This window comes from Sciurus carolinensis, chromosome 11, assembly GCF_902686445.1.
Source record: "Sciurus carolinensis chromosome 11, mSciCar1.2, whole genome shotgun sequence".
Lineage (NCBI taxonomy): Eukaryota > Metazoa > Chordata > Mammalia > Rodentia > Sciuridae > Sciurus > Sciurus carolinensis.
The window spans coordinates 115,796,997-115,819,182 of NC_062223.1; positions in this window are offsets into that span (position 1 = coordinate 115,796,997).

The following is a 22,186-nucleotide window of genomic DNA, read 5'->3' on the forward strand; positions in this document are numbered from 1 at the left end:
GGATATTTGTTGAAATTCATGAAACCTACTCTATAAACTGAAAAGGACAATAATAATCCTAATAACAACATTTATTGAGCACTTACTATGTGTCAAGCACCATTCAGTCCTGACAATAATTCTATGCTACAAGTGCTAACCTGAGTATTTAAAGGAGGACACTGAGGCACAGAGAGGTTATGTAATTTCCCGCAGGTTGTGCAACTAATAATTGAGCAAAGTCAGGATTAAAACCCTGGTCTTGCACAAGAGTTATTAGTTATAAGATGGTTATCCAGAACTGGCAAAGCTTTGCAGAGAGCAGGAGGGATCAAGTCCATGCACTGCCCAGCATCATGAAAAGTAGAGATCAAGGGCTGGGGTGTGGCTCAGTGGTGGAGTACTTGCCTCGCATGTTTGCGGCACTTGGTTCAATCCTCAGCATTTATTTTTATTTAAAAATAAATAAATGAAATCAAGGTAATCAAAAAATATAAAGAAGGCTAAATATCCAGTCTCGCAGGCATCCAGGACTAAGGGTATATGCTAAATTCAAAAGTCAGAATCAGGGAGGATTGGAGACAGAGAAGGATCTTGGAGCAGGAACGAGGCCTCTATGCCAAGGACAGTGAAGCCTGGAAACAAGGCAGCGCTGCTTTCCAAGCCCACCAGATGGCGCTGTGCTGTTCCCCAAAGTGTCATCTTTCTATTCCACCTGACAAATCTTCATGGAACTCCTACTATGCACCAGGCATGGGGGATACCGCCATAGAAAAGTGTGCTCCCTGCCCTCATGTAGCTTACAATCTACTAGGAAGGTTGTTTTTATGCAAGTACTTTCAAGCAGGATGAGTTTAAAGAAGAAAGGAAGTTGGATGCATATTAGAGTAATGCCAAATAAAAAAACAAACAGAGCTGGGTGGAGTGGCACATGCCCTGTGATCCCAGCCGCTCAGGAGGATGAAGCAGGAGGATTATGAGTTCAAAGTCAGCCTCATCAATGTAGAGAGGCCCAAAGCATCTCCGTGAGACCCTGTCTCTAAAAAAAAATATAAGAAAGGGCTGGGGATATAACTCAGTTGCTCAGTGGTTCAATCTTCAATCCCTGGTACTGAAAAATAAAACAAAAACAAACAAACAAACAAAAAAGACCCCCAAATATATTATGGCTCAAATTGGAGACCATTTTATTCCTCACTCCTGCAACAGGGAAATATTGAGGTTCCTTTTGGTAAGAGCAGCTGTCCTTGACTTTTCTTTCAGAGACAGGCTAACAGAGCTCTGCCATCTTCAATATATACCCCAAAGACCTCCCTATGGGTTACCATCCCACTCAGTCAAAAGCCACCATCTCAGTTTTGTCCTTTTGCATGAAGGAGTGTGCACAAAGGTTTTCATGGGCCAGGCAGGAGAGGATCACAATTCCTTCCTCTCACGTTCTGATCTGCAGACAGCCTCATGCTGCATCTAACTCCAAGGGTGAGAGCTGAAAACCCAGGAGGAAGAGCAGGCCATGGGTTTGGTAAACAGGTAGTAGACTGTCAACAAGTGTGCTGTGGGGATCATTGCACGCTACGTTCCCTCCCTTTGAAATGCCTCACCTTGCCCAACTCTCCTGCCAACTTTCTGCCCAGCAAATTCTGTGCTTTTATAAACAATAGCATATAATATTCAATATTAGTTTTTTTCTTTTCTTGGACATATAATCCCCCTCTGTTCTCAAAAGACCTATAAAAATTGTCACTTGTGACAATTTACATGAACAGTTGTCTTAAGAGGAGAGGACAAATCTGAGCAGACAGTCAAGGACAGGAAGTCAGAACTACCAGTAACAGCAGAACATCAGGCCACCCAGAGAATCCTCAAAGTTCCTGGGAAAAGTGACTCTCAAAATGTGTGGAATGGAAACCCGGGTTATTTCATTTAGATATTGAGAAAAAGGTAGAGAGAGAGCTATTAATAAAATCTGGAGGAAACCTGGGGAAATTAATGAAGAATCTAACACAATGTGCTTTACAAATGTTCACTGGATTAAAGACTAAAAGACACTATTTATTATTGTGTACCAGGCACGGTTCTCTCAACAGCCCCATCAGGTAAGAATTATTATGCCCGATTGACAGATAAGAAAATCATCCCAGAGAAAGTCACATGGCCCATAAACAGGAGGGCTGGATTCAAGTTCAGTATATTCTTAATGTCTATGTTCTACTGCCTCTTGCCTAAAAAGAAGAATGAGCAGAAAGGTAAGAAAATAGTAAGTTTGGGATGGGGTGGGCAAGCAGAAGACGCAGATCAAGGGGTAGCACGGCTTCCAAGTCTGGATTCCTAGGAGGGGCTGCCTGGGGGAGGCAGGCTGGTGATCCAGTTTGCCAACCTCCCCAAGGGGAGAAGGCAGAAGCTTATTCGCCCGACGGTGGCTGCTCCTCTCTGCTGGGGCAGAAGGAAGGGAGCTGTTGGCAATGCTTGACTTGCGAAGCCTCAGGGGAGAAAAACCAGGGAGTTTATGAGAGCAGCTCCCTGAGGTGCCTCGGGCAGGATGCAGTGCTTTCCAGTGGGGAGTGAAATCGGGAGGAAAAGAATCAGGACCAGATGGAGTTAGTGTTCCAGCAAGTGCATGTGGTTTCAGAAATCAAGGAGAAACATGGATAGAGGCCAGATTCAGTCCTCAGGGTTCCACAAACCTGCAGCCTCTAGGGAATCACTCAGACATAGGATGTGGAAACTGCTGGGGGGATCTTACAGGGCATCCGGTCCGAGCTGCTTGTTCTACAGTGGGGAAACTGAGGCTTGGGAGGGTAAGTTAGGGCAAGGGCTGGGACCAAATCCCATCACACGTGGGTGGTGGGCACGTGCAGGAACACCTTTGCTCTCTCTTTCTGTATCTGCTCTGCTGAGCTCCACTAGCCAGAGGATGGTGCTAAAGCCTCTGTGGGGCTGCTGAGCTGCAGGAGCCTAGACTCCTCTCAACCCATCCCACCCCCTTCCTCAGTACACAGTCCCCATTCCAGGGCCTCCAAGTACTTCAGAAGCTGTGTAACCCTGGTAAGATACTTTGCCTCTTTGTAGCAATTTCTTTGCCTATAAAATTAGGGAATAGAATAAGAAAATCTCCAGGTCCCAATACTGTGGCTATGGAGGGATTAGACCATTCACCAGCGCATTCGCGGGCTATGATATGAGTGCCAAGACAGGTGGGAGGAGTCACCCTAGTTGCCACTGGGGATGAGTGGGGTGCCCTCGAACACTGACAGGGCCCAGAGCAACACAAACAGAGACCCACATACCACAGGTCTAAATATTTTAATGGCATAAATTAAGGTAAGAAACTGTTTGATAAAACACATTTATCCTCTTCTATAGATTAAAAGTCTGTGATCCCCCACAAATTCATATGTTGACAGCGTAGTCCTCACGGTGATGATATTAGGAGGTGGGGCCTTTGGAAAGTGGTTAGGTCACAAGGTTGGAGCCCTGATGACTGGAATCAGTACCCTTATATAAGAGGCCCAGAGAACTCCCTTTCTCCTTCCACCATGTGTGGACACAGTGGAAAAGTACCACCTATGAACTAGAAAGCAGACCCTCTCTAGACAGAGTCTGCTGGGACCTTGATCTTGGGCTTCCCAGCCTCCAGGCTGTGAGAAATAAAATTTCTGTTGTTTTTAAGTTACCCAGTTTATGGATATTTTGTTACAGTAGCCTGAATGGACTAAGACACCCTTGACAAACACACCATCATGATAACAAATTCAAAACACAAGTGGAAAGCCATGGGTCTCCTCTAGTATGACTGAAGGTTGGCATATATCAAAGCTAGATGAAATTATTATCCTACATGTTTGGGGGCTGACAATGTTTGGATAGATGAGTAAGAAAACAAAGATAAAATAATTAAAAAACAATTATATATTTACTCCAAAATTATTTTTCTTGCCTTTATTTAAACAGAATCCTTAATTGTGTTATTATAATCAAGATGTTTACATAATTTGTGTTCTCTTGAAAGCAATGCCAACACAGACAACATTTCTTGAGTCTTTGTAGTCCTTAGTTTTTTTCTGAATTTCAACCTGGAGAAACTTCTCTGCTGAGGCAATAGAAATAGGTAGTAATAATAAGATTCTTAAAGTCATACTTCTATGTATTCAAAAATGAACACTGAATTGTACTAACTTTTAAACACTGTAAATTGGTCACATATGATAAATTATCATCTCAGAAAATATAAAATAGTTCATTTTCATCACCATTTCCTATAGTAACGCTTGGATCCATATAGTGACATAGAGACTCTATGTCATTCTTCATCTATGTTACACCTAGACTTACACACAGTCAGCTCTCTATGTCCACAGTTTCCACATCTCTAGATTCAACCCACCACAGATCTAAAATATGCAAAAAGATTGCATCTGTACTAAACATATGCAGACTTTTTTCTTATTGTCATTTGCTGAACAATATAGTATAATAACAATTTACATAGGATTCACATTGTATTAGGCATCATAAGTCATCAAGAAATGATTCAAAGTATAGGGGAGGATGTGCATATGTTACATGCAAATATTATGCAATTTTATATAAGGGGCTTGATCATCTGCAGATTTTGTACCCGTGGGAGGTCCTGGAATCCAACCCCTGCAGATACCGAGGGAGGACTATATATACAAATTTAAGAGAAATGTGAGTTGTTTGATATTGCAAAATGTTTCTCAGTTTTTATATACAACTGTTGCAAATATCACACTAATTAGTGAATACCTCCGGAACTATGAATTTGAACACAAAGAAAACAAGAAAATGGATGCTCAGCACTATGGATACTTCAGTATGAAAGAATCTCTTGCACCCATGCTATTTGAGAAGAAGAATTTGACAAGTTAATTAATTGGTCTTATATCTAAGCACTTCTGCTGCTTAGATCCCCAATCCCTCACCGCCCACTGATGTGGGCAATGGCTTACTCTACGAACCTTTATAGTGTTCAAATTCATTTGACCTTTGTTTCAAGAGCAGAGGACAGGGACAGGGAGAAGCCTTTCCCTGGGGCATGAGCAGTGTTGGTCATGAGAGTGGACGTTTATGGGTATGGGTCACTCCAAGCCAGTGATAAGCACTGGAACCCCATAACAGAAGAAACTGTGTGTTCTTTAATAAATTTATTGGTGGAGAGGTAGGGGCTACATGGAGCCTTCTAAATGTCTCCGCTTGCCTGGATGAGGGTGTTTGGAGAGTCATTTCCAAATTCTTTCTGAGACCATGCACTGGCCCCTTCTCCATCCTCTACGGATCACTCACTTGCCCCCCAGTCTCACCAGGCCACGCACACCTCCCCACCAGGGGATCCCACCACTCTGTGATTCTGTTCATGTAGTCACCTCTGCCTGGACTGTCCTTCCCCTTCTTCTGGAATTTATTTATTAAACAGTTTATTCTCAGTGGGACATAAACACAATATTTTTCCTAGTCACACCTTCCATACATTCTCTAGAATCTCATTCTCTAGAACCTCATGGACAAGCACCTTAACTTTCTAATCATCTTCCTGGGTCTGGATCCACTGGTTCTGGGAACAGGGAGGGGGACTAGGAGAGAAGGCTGGAGTCACCATGGGTAACTGGCGGCCTGATCCCCTGGGGAAGTCTCCAAATGGGCTCAGCCTGGTCCCATCTCCTGCTGGTGGCTCTGTGTGGTGGCCTCTGTGCAGGAGATGCACATGATTATCTTAGGTAGGTTTTCAGATTCGCCTGCCCTCCCTGGTGCTGGAGATAACGTCAGCACAGGGAAGTCATGGCCGCCTGAGCCCCCTGCCTAAGTCTATCCCTCAGCCCCCTAACTGAGGGACCCTCTTCATTTAGTTGCACCTGGACAGCCCTGTCACTGCCTCTCCTCTGTTCCTTGCTCTTTCAGAGCTACAAGGTCTTCTGATCTCCTTCCATACTTTCTCAGAGCTGGGAAGAACTCGGATGGAGGCGAGACCACCCCCTCGTCTCAGGCTCGCTGTGCTTCGGTTCCTTCTTTCCTCCAGTCAAGCTATTGCAACATGCCACTCTGCCCCTCGCATCCCATGGCCCCTACTTCTACTTCAGAAATGTTCAGCAAGAAGAAAGCAGCAGACACAAGCCAACCTCTCCCAAGAATCCTCTCACCCTCCAAATGAAGCACGGGGGTGTTTCATTTGGCTGGAGGGAGATACCAGTCTCTCCTCTTTCTGGCACTCTTAATCTCCATATGAATTTTCCTTAGACACCCCCCAGACTGGTTTAGGAAGGGAAACAGAAAAACAGTCTCCACTAACCTGATGGTTTGCCCTCTCCCTTCTTCCATATGCTGGGGTGTTGGGCATGAGGGCGTGGTGATAGGGTGGTGATAGGGCCAGATCTGCCTCTTAATAATCCCCACTGAAGCCCCAGTGGCTGGTATCTCTCTCTAGGAAGTGGTTCTCTTACCATTTCTTTGTAACTTAGCCTTGATCCCATGCCAAGTCAGCATCCTAATACATTTGCCTTCTGGATTTCCTCCAAGGGTTAGTTAGGTTTCACCCTGTGGAGGTTGCAGGAGCCTCCCGTGCAGCCAGCCTCTCTCCGGGCCCCACAGTGTTTGGGATCCACTTTTGGCACACTGTGATATACTTAGATGTTTTCCGTCTTTTCCCTTGGCATGACTGTGAACACCAAATGGGTAGGGACTGGCGCTTACGCATCTCTGTTACCCAGGACAGAGCACTAGCTCTGGCATCTCTCCCATCCCCAGTAAAGGTTTATTGAATGAAGGAAGATAATGAGTAAACTTAAGAGATAATGAATGAGTCAATTCTTGGGTAAAGAAGGAAATGAATAAGTGAGTGAACAACTGATGAATCCGAGCTTAACGGTCCCACCATCCTGTTCGCCAGCCTCCCAGGGTGCTCCCAGGAATGCCATTTGCCGATGGCCCTCAGCTCTCGGATTCTGGGAGCACAGCCACCAGCCCATGGTAATGGAACTGTTAGCTCAGGAGGCAACAGCCTCACCGTGTAAAATCACAGTCTCTTCTAGTCAAATTAACTAGGTAATACTCTGCATTAGTGTAAAATTCTCCATCAAACCATGAAGACTGGCATTTAAAACACTCAAGACCTGAGAAGGGGAGGAGAGGGCAGAGAAAGCAAGACAGACCATGGCTTTTCCTGGCAAGGAACATTCAAAAGTTTTCCTGGCCTCTGGAAGCAGAGAAGAATTCCACCCAGGATCCTCGAGACCAATGTCCCAAGCTCCTGCCTCACCCGGAGTTCCACTGCCTCATAGGCTCTTTCTTCTCTTTGGGTCACCAATCCTATTCTGAGCTCTCCTGCAGGAGCTCGGATGATGCCAAGGGTGTCAGACAGAAGGAAGAAGAAGAATCTTACTCAGCATGCCACGTCATTTCCTGAAGCTGCCTTGGCACATGTACCTAAAAGGAAGCCATCCCTACACCAATTCTCTAGCACCCTCCATTCCAGAAGGTCCATCACCATAAATTCCCAGCAGTACCCAGGGGTCCCCCTAGAGGCCCCACCATTGAAATGAACAGAGACTATGCCTAAACCTAGGTGGGATTTATGGACAGTATCTTTTTCTATCAGTGACAGTTATTAGGCACCTCCCACATCCAGGTGCAAGCTAGTGGAACAGAGGGCTTTGGGGGTGGGTCATGGGCCTGAATTACAGGTGGCTTGCAGTCTAAACGAGATTATGTGTCTCTCTCTTTCTGGTGCCCACAGTGGCATGCAGTTGATGCTTAGCAAGCGATACAACAGATAGTTGGCATTGGGCAATAAAAAGGAAAGTAACAGAATCAGTGATTTAGGGTACCTCCATGTACACCCATCAAACTGGCAGCCATTCATCTCAACCCCTCAGGGTTCAGTCCTGAAGCCCCCAGAGGAGGAGGAGAAAAGGAGGTAGCCTCCCAGGGGATTATTCCATGCTGAGGTAGCACACTGGCTGCTGTGCCCTGGGGAGCTGGCTCCCTGCATAAGCTCACAGACAGATAGATTGTATTAAGCATACAACATCCAGGGGCCTCATTTGGAAAAGACATTGATTCTAAACGACTGTTTGCCATTGACAAACCACATCACCAGGGCTAAAACAGACAGCTCTGGGTTATCTGGCTTGCATCCCCCACCCCCACAATTCCCTGCGTGGGCACACACTCACACCCCGGGACCCCACTTGCCTACCCTGTGCCCGAGCTGATACTGTATTCTGGGTGGCAGACTCACTTGGCAGAAACCAGATGCCAGCACATCCCTCCCTGTCCCCTGGGGATCTCAGGCCCAGCTGCAGCAGGCAGGCAGCCTTGGGACCCTGCAGTCCCCACCCCCACCCCCCAGCCCATCAACACTTCTCCCATCTCCTGGTCCCCTCTTCCACCCCATCCTCCCTCCTTGCTGCTTATGCCTGTGTAGGCAGGAGGCAAAGCGATGCGAATACATTAACATTTCCTTAATTCTATCTGCGCCTCCAAAACTCTGAGTCACAACTGGGTGGGTTTTCGTGCCTGGTGAACTGTCAGCCTCATTCAGAAATGCCATTTTCTACTTTGCTCTTGGATTCACAGGGAGATAAGTGGCGGGGCCCACGGGGGTGGGTGATGGCACACTCAACCCTGGCTGGTCCTCAACTCATGACAGATCAAGGCGCCAGCAGTTCCTAAGAGGAGAAGCCACACAAGATTCTACGAAGAACCCTAGTACTTTGTATAGTAATTTTCACTTTGTGCAAAATGCATTTACCTACATCATTTTGTCATTTGTATACCCATTTTATTTATATGAAGACTGAGGTAAAGATCTGAAATGCCTTACCTGGATACCACACAGTTGATGATAATAGATGCAAGGCTAGTACTCAAGTATTCTGACTCCAAGTTCACTCTGCGCCACCTGGCACTTCTGTTCCTGAAAAGTTCCAGGTAATGGCATCTCTCCCCTGGAGTTGGAGAGTTAAGGTTTGACCTTGTAGCAGGGGTGTCTCACACAGGAGACCTCAGGCATGCTTTCTTGGTCAGAAGTGTTTTAGAAAACTGTGGGTCTGATTGTCTCAGGAGGAACTGAAGTTCTGCAGTTGTCCACCTCGTCCCCACTTCCTGCTGTGGCACAGAGCCGGTTTGTGTGTGTACATTTCCCACCTGGCTGTAGAATTTGACCTTTGCGTGAGGTTTCTGGCACATCAGTCCAGTTCCACATTCTCACGGAGAAAGGAACACACAGCAGTGTGATCGCTAGGATGCTGGCCAGTTGCCTTTGTTCAGAAATAACTCGCTCACTCTTGACACATATTAATACTGTGTGCAAGACAGGCTGTTAGGCACTGGGTAGATACAAAGATGAATGTGTGGCCCTTTCCCTCCAACAAAGTAGTCAGTCACAGAAAACAGACACAATAATAATCTAAGCTGACAGCACGGGTACGGGAGGCAGTAGAACTGGGGCTAGCTGAAGGGTCCAGGGAGAAAAGGGGAACAGAATCTCACAGTGCAGAAAGGGAGGGTGAGAGAGCCCCATGACAAAACTTGACTTTATTGTCTGCGTGCCTCAGAGACCTTAGAGAATAGGTCTCCCAGCCTCCAGCCACCCAAGACTGCTGACTGGCCCGGGACTCTGTACCACTCTCCCCACCAGGACATTTCTGAACTTTTGAGGTCAAGGGCAGTGCCTCAACCCCCAGTTCAAGCATTTGACCCCAGGGGCTGTGCTTGCTCAAACATCAGAGAATTGAGAGAAGCTGCTCGCGTTTTTCATAAACGAGGAATGCTGAGACCACAGGAGCAAGAGCGGTGGGAAAGGAGAGCGCCCATGCATAGGTGTGACCAGGGTAAAGGAGACTCAGGTGGGCTTTGCTCTCACACATCCAAGAGGCCATGGAATGCTGTCTCGAACCTGCACTGACATCCAGGGGTCCAGTCCAGTAGGTGAGCTCTACAACAGAATTTCATACAATGTTTCTAGAAGAAATTCAACCCAAAGGAGTCTGAACCCACAGGTCTCTATGAAGTAAGAGGTGAAATACTTTCCAAATAATAAAAGCTCAAAGTTTACAAAAAAACTTACTGGATCAGATCGGCCTGAATTCTTTGACCCGTAGACGAGCATTCATTCACTCAGTGACCATTCATTCATTTCACAAATATTAAGCTCTGATTATGGGAACTGAGCACTGTACCGTTCATTCTTAATCACTGTGCTCCTAAGTGTACTTTTAAAACAGGTCTATTGAGATATCATTTACATATCACACAATTAACCTACTTAAAATGTATAATTTGATGATTTTTAATGTATTCACAGAGTTATATAACCATCACAGCAAACAAATTTTAGAGCATTTCATCATCCCCAGAAAGAAACCCCAAATCGCTTAGTTACTACTCCCCTATCCCTCCATCGCCCCTCCCCCAGGCCTAAGCAGTCACTGTATTTTCTATCTCTATGGAGTTCCCTTTTCTGGACTTTCATATGAATGGAATCAGATAGCATGTGGCCTTTTGTGACTGGCTTCTTTCACTTAGCTTAATGTTGTCAAGGCTCATCCATACTGTAGTATACATATGTCAGTACTTCACTGCTCTTTAAGGCCAAATACTATCACATTACCTAGAGAGACCATGCTTTCTTTATCCAATTGTCAATGGATGGCCTTGGTACATTCTCGGATGGTAAAGAAAGGGGTTAAGAGCTCACTCCAGGAATTATACATAACTCAGACTAAAGACTGCGAGGCACTTCCTCTAACAGCTCACATTCCAAGTGGCTCTACCCCTTGAGGGCTTATGGTTGGACTCGCAGCACACAGGCTGGGTGCCCTTTCTTTTAGGCGGGTGAGGGGTACTATGGATTGAACGTAGGGATGCTGCATCCCCAGGATTTTTTACTATTTTTTAAAATTTTGAGATGAGTGTTGGTAAGTTGCTTAGAGCCTAACTAAATTGCTGAGGCTGGCCTTGAATTTGTAATCCTCCTGCCTCAGCCTCCCAAGTCACTGGGATTATAGGTGTGCAGCACCACACCCAGCTCTTGGGTACCCTACCTTAATGAGGTTCCAGGGCCAGAACCTTCTCCATAGTTGCTCATGGTCTTTCAAAGTACACCCCTTCCACTGAAGCTCAGCAACTTCATCTTCAAAAAGCTCACAGGCATGCACACACATACACACCCCATGCCACCTCTTCATATCTCATTCCATGGCCCAACTCTGCTCCCTCCTTCTGTTCTTTGTCCCAAGACAGAGAGCTCTCTTCCCTCCATATGTGTGTTATGTCTTTTCTAGAGAGGAACCGATAAGTTCATTTCCCCAGGGTGCTAGGGCCCAGTAACAGTGTAGAATGCCCTACCTGGAGTTCTCAACAGTAAAATGTCAGGCTGTCTTAGATAAGCAAGGTGGTCCCTGGGAGATTTATGAAGTTGGAAGAAAACTCATCCTCTAAACCCAACTGCTTTTACAGATGAGGAGGCTAAAGTTCAGGAATAAAGAAGAATTTTCCCAAGGACACACAACTGGCTAAAGTTTGTATCAGTTATGACTGCTTAGCAAATCATTCCAAAACTTAGTACCTAAAAAAAATGTAACAACCATTTCTTTAGCTCACAATTTGTGGCCTGGAAATTTAAACTGGGTTCATCTGGGATGCAGGTCAGCAAGATGGCGCTGCTTCCAGGTATTGACTGACTGTCAATTGGACCATGGGACAATTAGGCCCACATGTCTCTCACATCTCATCCAGCAGGCTGGTCTGGTGGCAGCAGGGTTCCCACGAGAGTGAACAGAAGTAGTTAGGTCCTTTGAGGACCAGGCTGGGAACTAGCCCATGATTGCTTCTATGGCATTTGATTGACCCAAGCAAGTCAAAGAACAGTCCAGATTCAAAGAGGATGGAAATAGACTCCACCTCTTGCTGAGGCGAGCTGTAAAGTCACATTGCAAAGTTCAGGAACACAGGGAAACCTGCAGGATTGTGACCACTTTTTGCAGTTGTAAGCCAAGACTGGAACTCAAGTCTCCTGACTCCATGCAGAAGGCATTGCACCCTTTTCTGATCCCTTCTGCATCTCCCTTACCTACTTTCATTCCAGGCCCAATAACTTAATAAAATCAAGAAATGAAGCCAGAATAGACAGTGGTCAAGGTCTTGGTGTAGCTCCAAAGGAAACAATAGAAGCACAGCATCCCTAGGGCTACCCCAGTATCTCCCTGATCCACCCCCGACCATCAACTCCCACCTCCTCCAAGCTGGAGGTCTGGGGAAGTTCCCCTGTCCCCCCCCTCAACAAAGGCTCAGATCCCAGATTCGATTGCAACTCTCTGGCTCTGTAGGACTCCACCATGCTGGATGGGGAGACAGTAGCCAATTTTCTGACGCTGAATGAGATAGCCCCTGGAGTCACTTTTGAAACACCACCAATGTGTTATGCCAACTTCTTTTCTGGGGGAGAACAAAAGCTATTTTTCTCTCTTTTCTTCCCCGGATGCAAAAAAGCAAGACCCCCTTTTGAATTCAACTTTCTCCACTCTGGCATAAAAAAAAAAAATTTAGAAACAAATCTGTCAAAATTCCCACCCTGCCTTCCTAGTTACATTTTTTAATTCAGTTGGCTCCATGTGGGGGAGTTTTCTATTAATAGGTATACCAGGAGGCTTAGCGACTCTGGCAGCAGAGCACCTAGGAGAAAGCGGAGAGGGCTGACGTCGGAACAGTGAGCAAGAATCAAACCAGGCTTAATTAGGAAAACATGACTTCCCTATTAACGTCCCTGTCCGTGAGATGCTGCTGCTAGGAAAAAAAAAATGCCAAGAAGCTTATTTGTTTTGCAATTACGGATGAAATAAAAAATTACTTGGTCTAATTAGACCTCTTTTACTAAAAGAAGCGTGTAAAATAACCTCAGTTTCATTAGCAACTCAAAATGCACTACTCGGTGTGCTACATATGTTTAAGTGAAATGTGGAGGGTCAATTTGCTATGTAAATTTCCACAAATTTGGCTAAACTAAAACGATTAACCTAATGTGTATGCAAATTAACTTAATTGATAATGACTTTTCTCTAGGAACTTTAAAAGGGGGGAAAAATATATTCCAATTCTAACAATCCTCCAAAGTGTTCTGTCACCCAATAACAAAATGATATCTTGACAAATTAAAGAGAATATAATGAAATCAGATTAATTAATGCCAAGACCAATTAGCACATGCAAAGAAACAAATCTCACTAATAGACAAATCTAGCCATAATTTGAATGAGATTTTTGAAAGCTTTCCCCTGTTTGTCAGTGTGTGAGTGTGTGTGTGTGTGTTTGTGTGGAATTCCAGCTTTGAAATGTTCCCTTTTCTTGAGGATCTAGAATGTTAGAGCTGGAAAGGACCATATAGCCTGAAACACCTACTTAGCCAATTAAGAAACAGAGCCTTGGGAGGTTAATTTATTTGTGCCGGGTGGCAGGGACACACTCGCATGACAACCCCTGGCTTTGCTCTACTGCGCCCTGCCCGCCTGCAGCACCCACCGATGCCTGGAGGCTGGGAAAGCTGTGTGAGGCCCTTCCAGCCCTGGGACTGCCTGATCCTATAGTCTACATTGGAATGTTTACCATATTAGAATGCGCTCAACATTAGAATATACCTATATGTTTAAGAATTGAGGGGATTTTCATCTTGAGTCTCTTTTTCTTGACTCTGGTCACCTTTTTTCACACCAAAAGCAATCAAATAAAGTTGCAGAGCCTCAGCTCCCAGGGAGAGCTGTTTCCCTAACCCTGGTCCACCCTGGTCTCACCTTGAACCCCTGCACAGTTAACAACAAATTCTCCAAGCTAATCACTTGGCTACCGGAGAGTTTCCATCCACCTGAATCTCCCCTCCTCCCTCAGCTAAGGACTCTGGGCTGACGGCAGAGCTCCAGTTTGGGTTTTATTTTTATTTATTTTTTCCTGTTATTCCAGATGGTTGTTGCTGAAAGAGTGATGTCTGAATTGCTTCCAGTGGGATCCTCAGACAATGGCAGAGTGGAAGGAAAGGCAGCTCTGGATGGAGCTGGGGCACCAGGGAGCAGTCAAACCCCAATCATGCAGACAGAGGCGCCGGGAACAACACAAACAGAGCCCCCAGGCTCCTTCCAGGGACTCTGGACGGGGGCTGCCTCTTTCAGCCAGCCCCAGGCCTTTGGATTCAGCCCCTGCCTGGATCTAGATAGGGCTATGGCACAGCCTACTGGAGGAATAAGAGCAAGTGATAGACACAGGCTGGGAGTCAGGAGACCCATCAACAGAGCTGACACCAGGTCACTGACCTTGACCAAGCCACATCCTCCCTCTGGCTTGAGTTCTCTCATTTGTAAACAAGGGAATGGGGATAAGATCTAATAATGCCTCTGGCTGTAGGTCTCCACCGACTGGGTACTGCTTTAGGCCTTAGAATAGCATCAACCCCATAGAGTTGGGAGGATTCTTGAATACATAGATATAAAGTACTCAGAAAGGTACCTGGCACATAGTAAGTGATCAGTAAATATTATTTCAACCTGCCAAATGGTCCTTCACTCTTGCTTGAACACTTCAGGGTGTGGATGGCTACAATGATGGGGTGGCCATAAATGTTTAGCAACCAGTCAGGAGTGGGGGTGAGGCTCAGCTTTGTAGGTTTTGCAGATTACAGTAGTGCAAAAAATCCCACTGTGGCTGCTGACATGATGTAAAACAGCTCACGAAATTCCTGGAAATTTAACAATTGGTTTTTGCAAGCTGGTATTAGACAGCTCCATGCAACATGGTCTCCGTCTATTTAAACCAGTATCTGCTGTACCTCTCACATGTGTAGAAACCAGATATGAGTTAAATATGATGTACTGGTGGCCACCCTCCCACGTAACACTTTTTCGGGCCACCACACATACCCACCCATCCACCCCTCTCCCCAGCCCCCCCAGGTGGAGCAGTCCCTGTGTACTTTGGCAACATAAACTCACATTATCATTAATCTAAGCCAAGCATCATTGAGAAAGTAAATCTGCTGAAAAGAAACATTTATTCATTTTTAACTTCGATGACGTGTACATTAATCACTGCTGAGGATTACCCACTTCATGTACTCGTGGGTGACTCACCTCGTCCTCGTTCCTTCTGTTCCCCTTGACTTTGACTCTGCCTCAATTCTAATGGTCACAGCCTATCTTGGGATTGCCTGAACTTGACATTCCTTCTGCTCTCAGAAAGTTGGTTATTTACCGACTGAAAATGGAGAATGAAAAGAAGAAAAATAAAACACCTTTCCCAGCGGGGGCCATAAAAGACTCATGAAGTCATAAAGACAATTACTGGCAGCCTATATGGAATACCCTCCGTGAGTCATCTGTCTTCTGCTGGCAATAAAGGCACAGAGCAAATTAACCATGAGGGAGGCCACTCCTTACCCTGTAATTAGATGGAGCTGCAAGATGCTTTCTTTCACACTTCAAGTTGGGAAGATCTGTTCTGACTGTAGGTGGACCTGCCCACTGGTCTGGCCAGCCCTAGGCGCTTCCTTTGGTTGTTGCCCACATGACTCTAGGCCTGGAGCTGTGGGGTTGTGGCAAGGCAGCAGCAGAAACATGGACTGTCCCCTCCAGGCCCTGGCAGTCTATTTAGAGAGGTAGCACATAAAGAATTAGAGACGATCATGAGTGTTTCAAGCTGCAGAGCTGACTTTCTTTCCCACCTCATTTTCTGCCTCTTTCCCTTGAGAGCTCTCCGCTCCAGCCAAATTGATTAGGCCCTTCTTTAAGGTCATCGTCTACCTGCTAGCCTCCATACCTTTGCACATGCTGTTCCCTCGGTGTGGAATGCCCTTCCCCTCAAGGCCTTGACTTGCAGAGACATAGTGCAAATATCGTGTCCTTCTGGGTAGGGTTTTAGGCTCTAGAGTAGCATCAATCCCGTAGAATTAGGGAGATTCATGAGTAAATAGTCGTAAAATGCTTGGAGTGGTAGCTGGCACATAGTAAGTGATCGAAAAATATAATCTTCATCCTGCCAAATGGTCCTTCACTCCTGCTTGAACACTTTACTGTGTGGATGGCTACCACGTAGGTGTGGTCGTAAACGTTTAGCAAGTCTTTAAGCAGATTAACTAGCTCCCCTCTCCCTGCAATTCTTTGTGCAAAACTTTTACTTGATACTTACCACGTTGGTTACAAGTACTTCTCTCAAAATCCTTTTCTTCTCTCTGAATTGCAACTTTGAGGAAAAGAAAGATGAATTTGCTTTGGCATCCTAGTCCAGACTCCACCCTTAATTCCAGTTCTTGGCACAATGCACTTACCCAAGTAAGTGCTCAATAAATGTTATTTGGAAGAATAAAGTATAAGTAATAATAATAACAATACACATTGAACCTTTGATGAATTTAGAAGAATGTGCTCCTCAGACAGGGCTCAGAAGGTAGCTGGAATTCCAGGTCTGATCCTTGTATTTGGCATGGGCACTCCCCATTGATTCCTGAGGGGATATGAGAAAGGATCAGGGGACAAGTCCCTGTATTTCAGGACATCACCCAAGACATGCAGCTCTCCAGGGTGCAGAGTTTGTCATACAAATTAACACTGGTTCACAAGCCCTGTGCTGAAAATAAGTCTGCTGGAAGCAAGATCAATTGCCACTTAAATATAAAAGTTGAGGTGGCGCCCATCCTGTGTCTTCCTGAGTCCAGGGCACAGATAATCAAAACCTTCTTTCCCAGGACACTGTCGAGTGGGCCAGTGCAAGGGATCATGGGAAAGATGGAGTAAGTACAAGTTGGAGCTGGAACATGACCTGTGGCCCCTTTGGGGCAGCAATGAGTGGATAAAAGAGCTATATCAGATGCAAGATGTCCACAGGAGAATTTTCACCATGGGGATATTGGTCCTTTCAAAAGTCCTATTTCCAAAATTATCCCCAAACTTCCTATAGGACCAGGAAGCAATTAAGAAAAGCTTTTCAGTTATGCAACAGATATTTATTGAGTGTCTACCATGTGCCCGGCTCTACTCCCACACTAGAGATACAGTGGTAAATATAGGAGTCGCGGTCCACTTGGAGCTTACAGTCCACGAGTGGAGGGAGGGAGGGAGGTAAGTATTCAAGTCACTCATGACCACTGCTTAGAAGAATACCTTTGTCATGAGACCCTAGAGTGGGTTCTGACCCAGCCTGAGAGGTCAGAGAAGGCTGCACCGAGGAGGTAGCATTTACATTGAGACCAACAGGGAGTCCGTTTCCCCAGTCAGAACAGGAAGAATGTTCCAGGGAGAGAGATGCCAATGAAAAGATCTGGAGGCAGCTAGAAACTTCAAAAGTAACCCAGTGTGGTCACAAGGGGGTGGGAGGAGAGACTTGGGGGTTGCTGAAAGTTGGGGGCATTTACATCCCTTGCACACCGTGGACTTGCCTCTGGGCTTTGGTTTAACGGGGTGGCTGTGCGCAGCTGCACACTGCAAGAGCAGTCGGCCACGGGGATGAGAGAGCACTGAAGTCCCGCCCACTCTGCTCTCACCAAGTGATGCATTTTGGCACAGGACTGCATCCCCTAAGAGAGGGCATCCTGTTCACACGTCCCAAAGACATCCTCTACTGTCCAAGCCCACAGAACTGTGTCCACCCAGAGAAAGTTCTACTTCAAATTCACACCAAGGTACCTGCTGACAACTGATGAGTGTGCTGTGCTAAACAATCCTGAGGTTCCTCCAGCTTTAGCCTCTATAAGTTCGAGGAAGAAGTGGGTCATTGCATGATGGTGGGAAGGCTGAGGAAATGGAGCCAAACCCAGGCTAGCCCTCCATCAGTTCAGGGTTCTTTCTGGACCACCAAGCAGCCGCCATCTCCCAGTCATTCCCTTGCTCCTGAGCTGATGTGAGCATGACATTGGAGCAGGCTGGCCTCCGATGCCACAGTTAGGGCCGCCCTGGGCGGACGGCTTCTGTGGGCCTCACTGGCTCTGAGCATCATGCTGTCATTTATTTCAGAGGATGCCCAGGGAGGTAGAGCCCCCAGGGAGGAGGCATCGCTTGCACAAAGTGTCTGTCATTGCCTAAGGCCTGCAGCTCACCTGGAGTCAGTCCCCAGCTGGCTGGAGTTGGATTCCCTGTGCTGGGAGGGAACAAGGACACTCTGTCAGATCCCATCCATCAGGGAGTCATGGGGACCACCATAGGCACAGGTGGCCCAGTGCCCTGCCTCCAGCCCAGGCCCTCAGGGATGAAAGGTGGTTTCTTCTCTTCCCCAGCTCCATGGTCTTACCAGGGCCACTACCCAGAGCCAACCTCCGTCCCCATCTATATCACACTCCTAGTAACACATCCCCGACCTTAGACGTCCAACCCGCATTGGCAGGCGTAGCATGTCGAAACTGCCACCCTGATTTGGTAGTTGCACCACAGTAATAATAACAGTTTCCATCTAGTGACTACCAAGTGTGGGACCCCGTACCAAGTGTGCGAAGCTGGGGGCTCCATGAATAAGCAGACACAACCTCGCCCTTGTGGTCTGACTGAAAAATTCTGTGACATTTGGCAACTATGAAACATATTGAGCCTCCTTTGTCTCATCTGTTAAAAAAAAAAAAAAGAATAGTTTTATGGCAAGGAATTGTGGGCAGGAATAAATGAGATAAACATGGAAATAACTCAATATGGTGCCTGGTCCAAAGCAAATCCTCCATAAATGTTGACTGTTAATGCTAACCCCTATTTACCAGGCATCCTGTGCTCCAGGTTCCGGGCTGCAGGACTTACAAACATTTCACCATTCAGTCCTCACCACAGCCAGATGAGGCATATGGCACAGGGAGGAGGTGAGAAAGCCAGGCCTGTGTCTGCAAACCATTTAACTGTAGTGCCCACTAGGGCTGGTACCTCAGGGCCACCATCTGCTTTCTGAGGTACTAGTTTTGCACTCAAGTTCACTCAGCAGTCCTTGAGAGAAGGGACTCCACAGTGAGAAAAGAGGCTGGTGGGCCTCAGGTTTCTCAATAAGTGTCTAGGGCAAGATCTGTTATTCTGAAAGGCTTTTAGTTCATCTGAGATGTTCGCCTTATCCACATCTGAGCCAAGGGAGAAGCAGAAGAAGTCTGGAAGTGGGAAAATTGGGGACAGAGTCAAGGCTTGGGCCCTTCCCTGTTAGTCATGTGACCTGAAGCAAGATAAGGAAATGTCTCCAATATTCATTTTCTCCATCTGTAAAATGGGCTAACAAGATTCTGCCTTCTCAGAGCAGATCTGAGGAAGAGTTTGGATATCGAGCTTCTCTACATAAAGAAATATGCAATCATAAGGAACTGTCATTAAGGGCACTTGCTCAGAAGAAATAAATTAAGTTGGAGGAGGACCACAGTTTCATTGAACACATGCGTACTGCATCCCTGCTGTATCAAAGGCACATATTTAGATTCAAAGGGAAGACCAAGAGAAGGAATACAATGTCTACAGGGTTCTGTGGGGCTCACAGGGTGGAGGCAGAATTTTAGTGAGGCGTTTGCACCAAGATTTTGAGAAGAGAAGAAGGAGGTTGATGAACAAGATGGTGGGGGTGAGAGCTACAGGCAGAAGACAGATTGAGCAAAAACCAGGGGCAGGCAGAGTGCAGAGGGGCTAAAACACAATGTCTACATAGGAGGGTGCAGGGGAGAGGCTGTGAACCTGGCTCAGTTAGAATCTCATTAGACAGATGCAGAAACTGAGTCACAGAGCAGCTACAGAAGTCATGCAACAAGTGAGCGGTGGTGCATTGGGCTACGGGGTCTGGTTCCAGAGTCCATGCTCCAGACAACCCAGGGCCCAATCTCAGATGGTGGCTATGGAAAGAGCACCCCGAAGGGAGGTCTGCAGAGACTGGGGCACCTTATGGAATGAGAAGATGAAGAGATTGAGAATCTGCATGGGAGGCATTATTAGGTCCTATTTTACAGACTAGGAAGCTGAGGTCCAGAGCGATGAGAGACTTTTCTCCAAGTTGCAGCTATGAGTGGCACAGACAGGAGTACTACCTATATCAGTCAGCTTCCCAAGCCCAAGTTCTGCTCACTCAGGTGAGCGAGTCCATCTACCAGAACCAATCATCACAAGTCATGCCAAATGTCCCCGAGCCCCTCCCTGGGCTTACTGGCAGCATTCCTGGCTCGGTGGGCACACAGGCTAGCAGGAGCTGCTTGGGCAGGGGTCGGGGGAGCAGATGCTAGCTTTGCACTGATGGCCTGTTTAGTGTCCCAGCACCCTGCAGCTTCCCTAATCCTGGGCCACTGTGACTGGGTGTTCAGAGGGTCCTTTTCTCTTCACCCTTGGGATGGGCGCTAGCCTTCCGGCACATCTGTTCTGCCTCTGCTAAGCACTGGAGGGTGTGCAGCCCTGCGGCTCTGTTCCCCTGGTCACAGGGTGGGCTGCACTTTTCCCCCTCCTACTTACTAGGGCAAGGGAGTGTACATAATGGAAAGAACTTGGGCTTTGGGGGCCAGCCAACATAGGTTTTATTCCTGGCCGTGATACTCACAAGCTATGTAATCTGGAGAAAACCCTTTCATCTCTTTGGACCTCAGTTTCCTAGTCTGTAAAATAGGAGCTAATAATGCCTACCATGCAGAACGGGGAACTCCAAGGGTCAAAACCAGTTTGGTAAGTGCCTACCCCAAGTCTCTCTGTATGACAGGCCTCCTTCCTGAGCCCTTTTCTCTGCCTGGTGTTTAGAGAACCCGCTCAGTGGCATTTACTCTTTGCCCGGGGCTCCAGCCCAGATAAAGGCAGGTAGCTCCAGGCCTCACCCCCAAAGGCACAGACAATTGGAGAGGTCTCCTAGCAGCCTCCGAAGACCATAGATTCATCTCCAGCTTCCAGAGAAACCCTTTGATGTGGATGCGACCCTGGCCCGCAGTCTCATTGCTTATGAAGAAGGTACTGAAAGATTTATGGTGGAGATCCGTGTGGGACATAGCAAGAGGAAGGCAAGCAGGATTGCAAGAAAGTGCACGTGCCCCGGGACAGAGCAGCCTAAGGAGAAGAGAAATGATTATAGACCTCTACATGTTAACAGAGGCATGAGCAGGACCCCGTCGCCCCAACCAGCCAACCAGTCAGCCAGCCTCTTGGGATACCCAGGAAGCAGAGGAAGGGGTACACACTGTGTGCAAGTGACCCTTACCTATAATGGCTCATTTGACTTCATGGCAATTCTGTGTAGGCAGATGAGGAAACCCAGGCCAGAGTGGTAAGATAACTGGTGTGGTGCCATACAGCATCACAGTCACCAAAAAAAGAAGCCAATATTTGCATTGGGTCTTGAAAGATGGATAGGATTTCCACAGACAGGAGACTGGCCTAGAAGGAACCCCAGGGCTTCTGGACAGAGCCACAGCACAGGCAGAAAGTATCAGATGAGCAAAGAGAGGGAGGCTGACCACGAACCAGGTGTCACTCAGGAAGGGGCCTCCCAGGTGGACATGTCTAAGTGGGGAATTTGCATGCATTAGTAATTTTTGAGTTTTAATGCAGGCAAAAGAGAAGTAGGAATATGAAACTCAAAGAAGAAAAAACTGAATTATTACAAAGCCTGGTGACCAAATGTTCTCTTCCATGAAGGTGGGTGGTGATTGAAGTTCTCCCAGATTGTTTTCCTGAGATTCCATCTCCATGCCCAGCTGGTCTAATCCTCTCTCCATGGCCTCATCTTCTATCATTACCTGCAGAACCTTTGCTTCAAACAGTTCTTACTGGCACCCACATTTCCAAGTCCTGCTTCTACCTTCTTCTCTTTCTTCATTTACGAAATGCCGCTAATCCCAACTCTGTCCCAAGATTGTTTCAGAATTCGATGAGATGACTCATTCTCATAATCCATATATATTTTGTGAGCATGATGAGCACCCACTATAAAGAGGCACTGAGCCAAGGACCAGAGGCCCTATGACCTTTAAGTTGGAATGTGACTTCAGAGAGCTCTCAGGCCAGTGGGGAAGGCAGACAAGTCCATGGGCTTCCTAAGCGCACTGACAATTTCCACCATGTAATGGGGAAAATCAGGAAAGGTTCTCTGGAGGAAGTGGCAGCTGTGCTGATAATCGAATAAGCAGAACCTGGGAAAGGGTAAGAGTGTTCAAAGCAGAAGGGACAGAATCTGCAAAGGTTTGTGGCCGTGAAGAGCATATGACATCGGGAGGAACTCTGTGGTTTGTATGGATGAAGCAAAG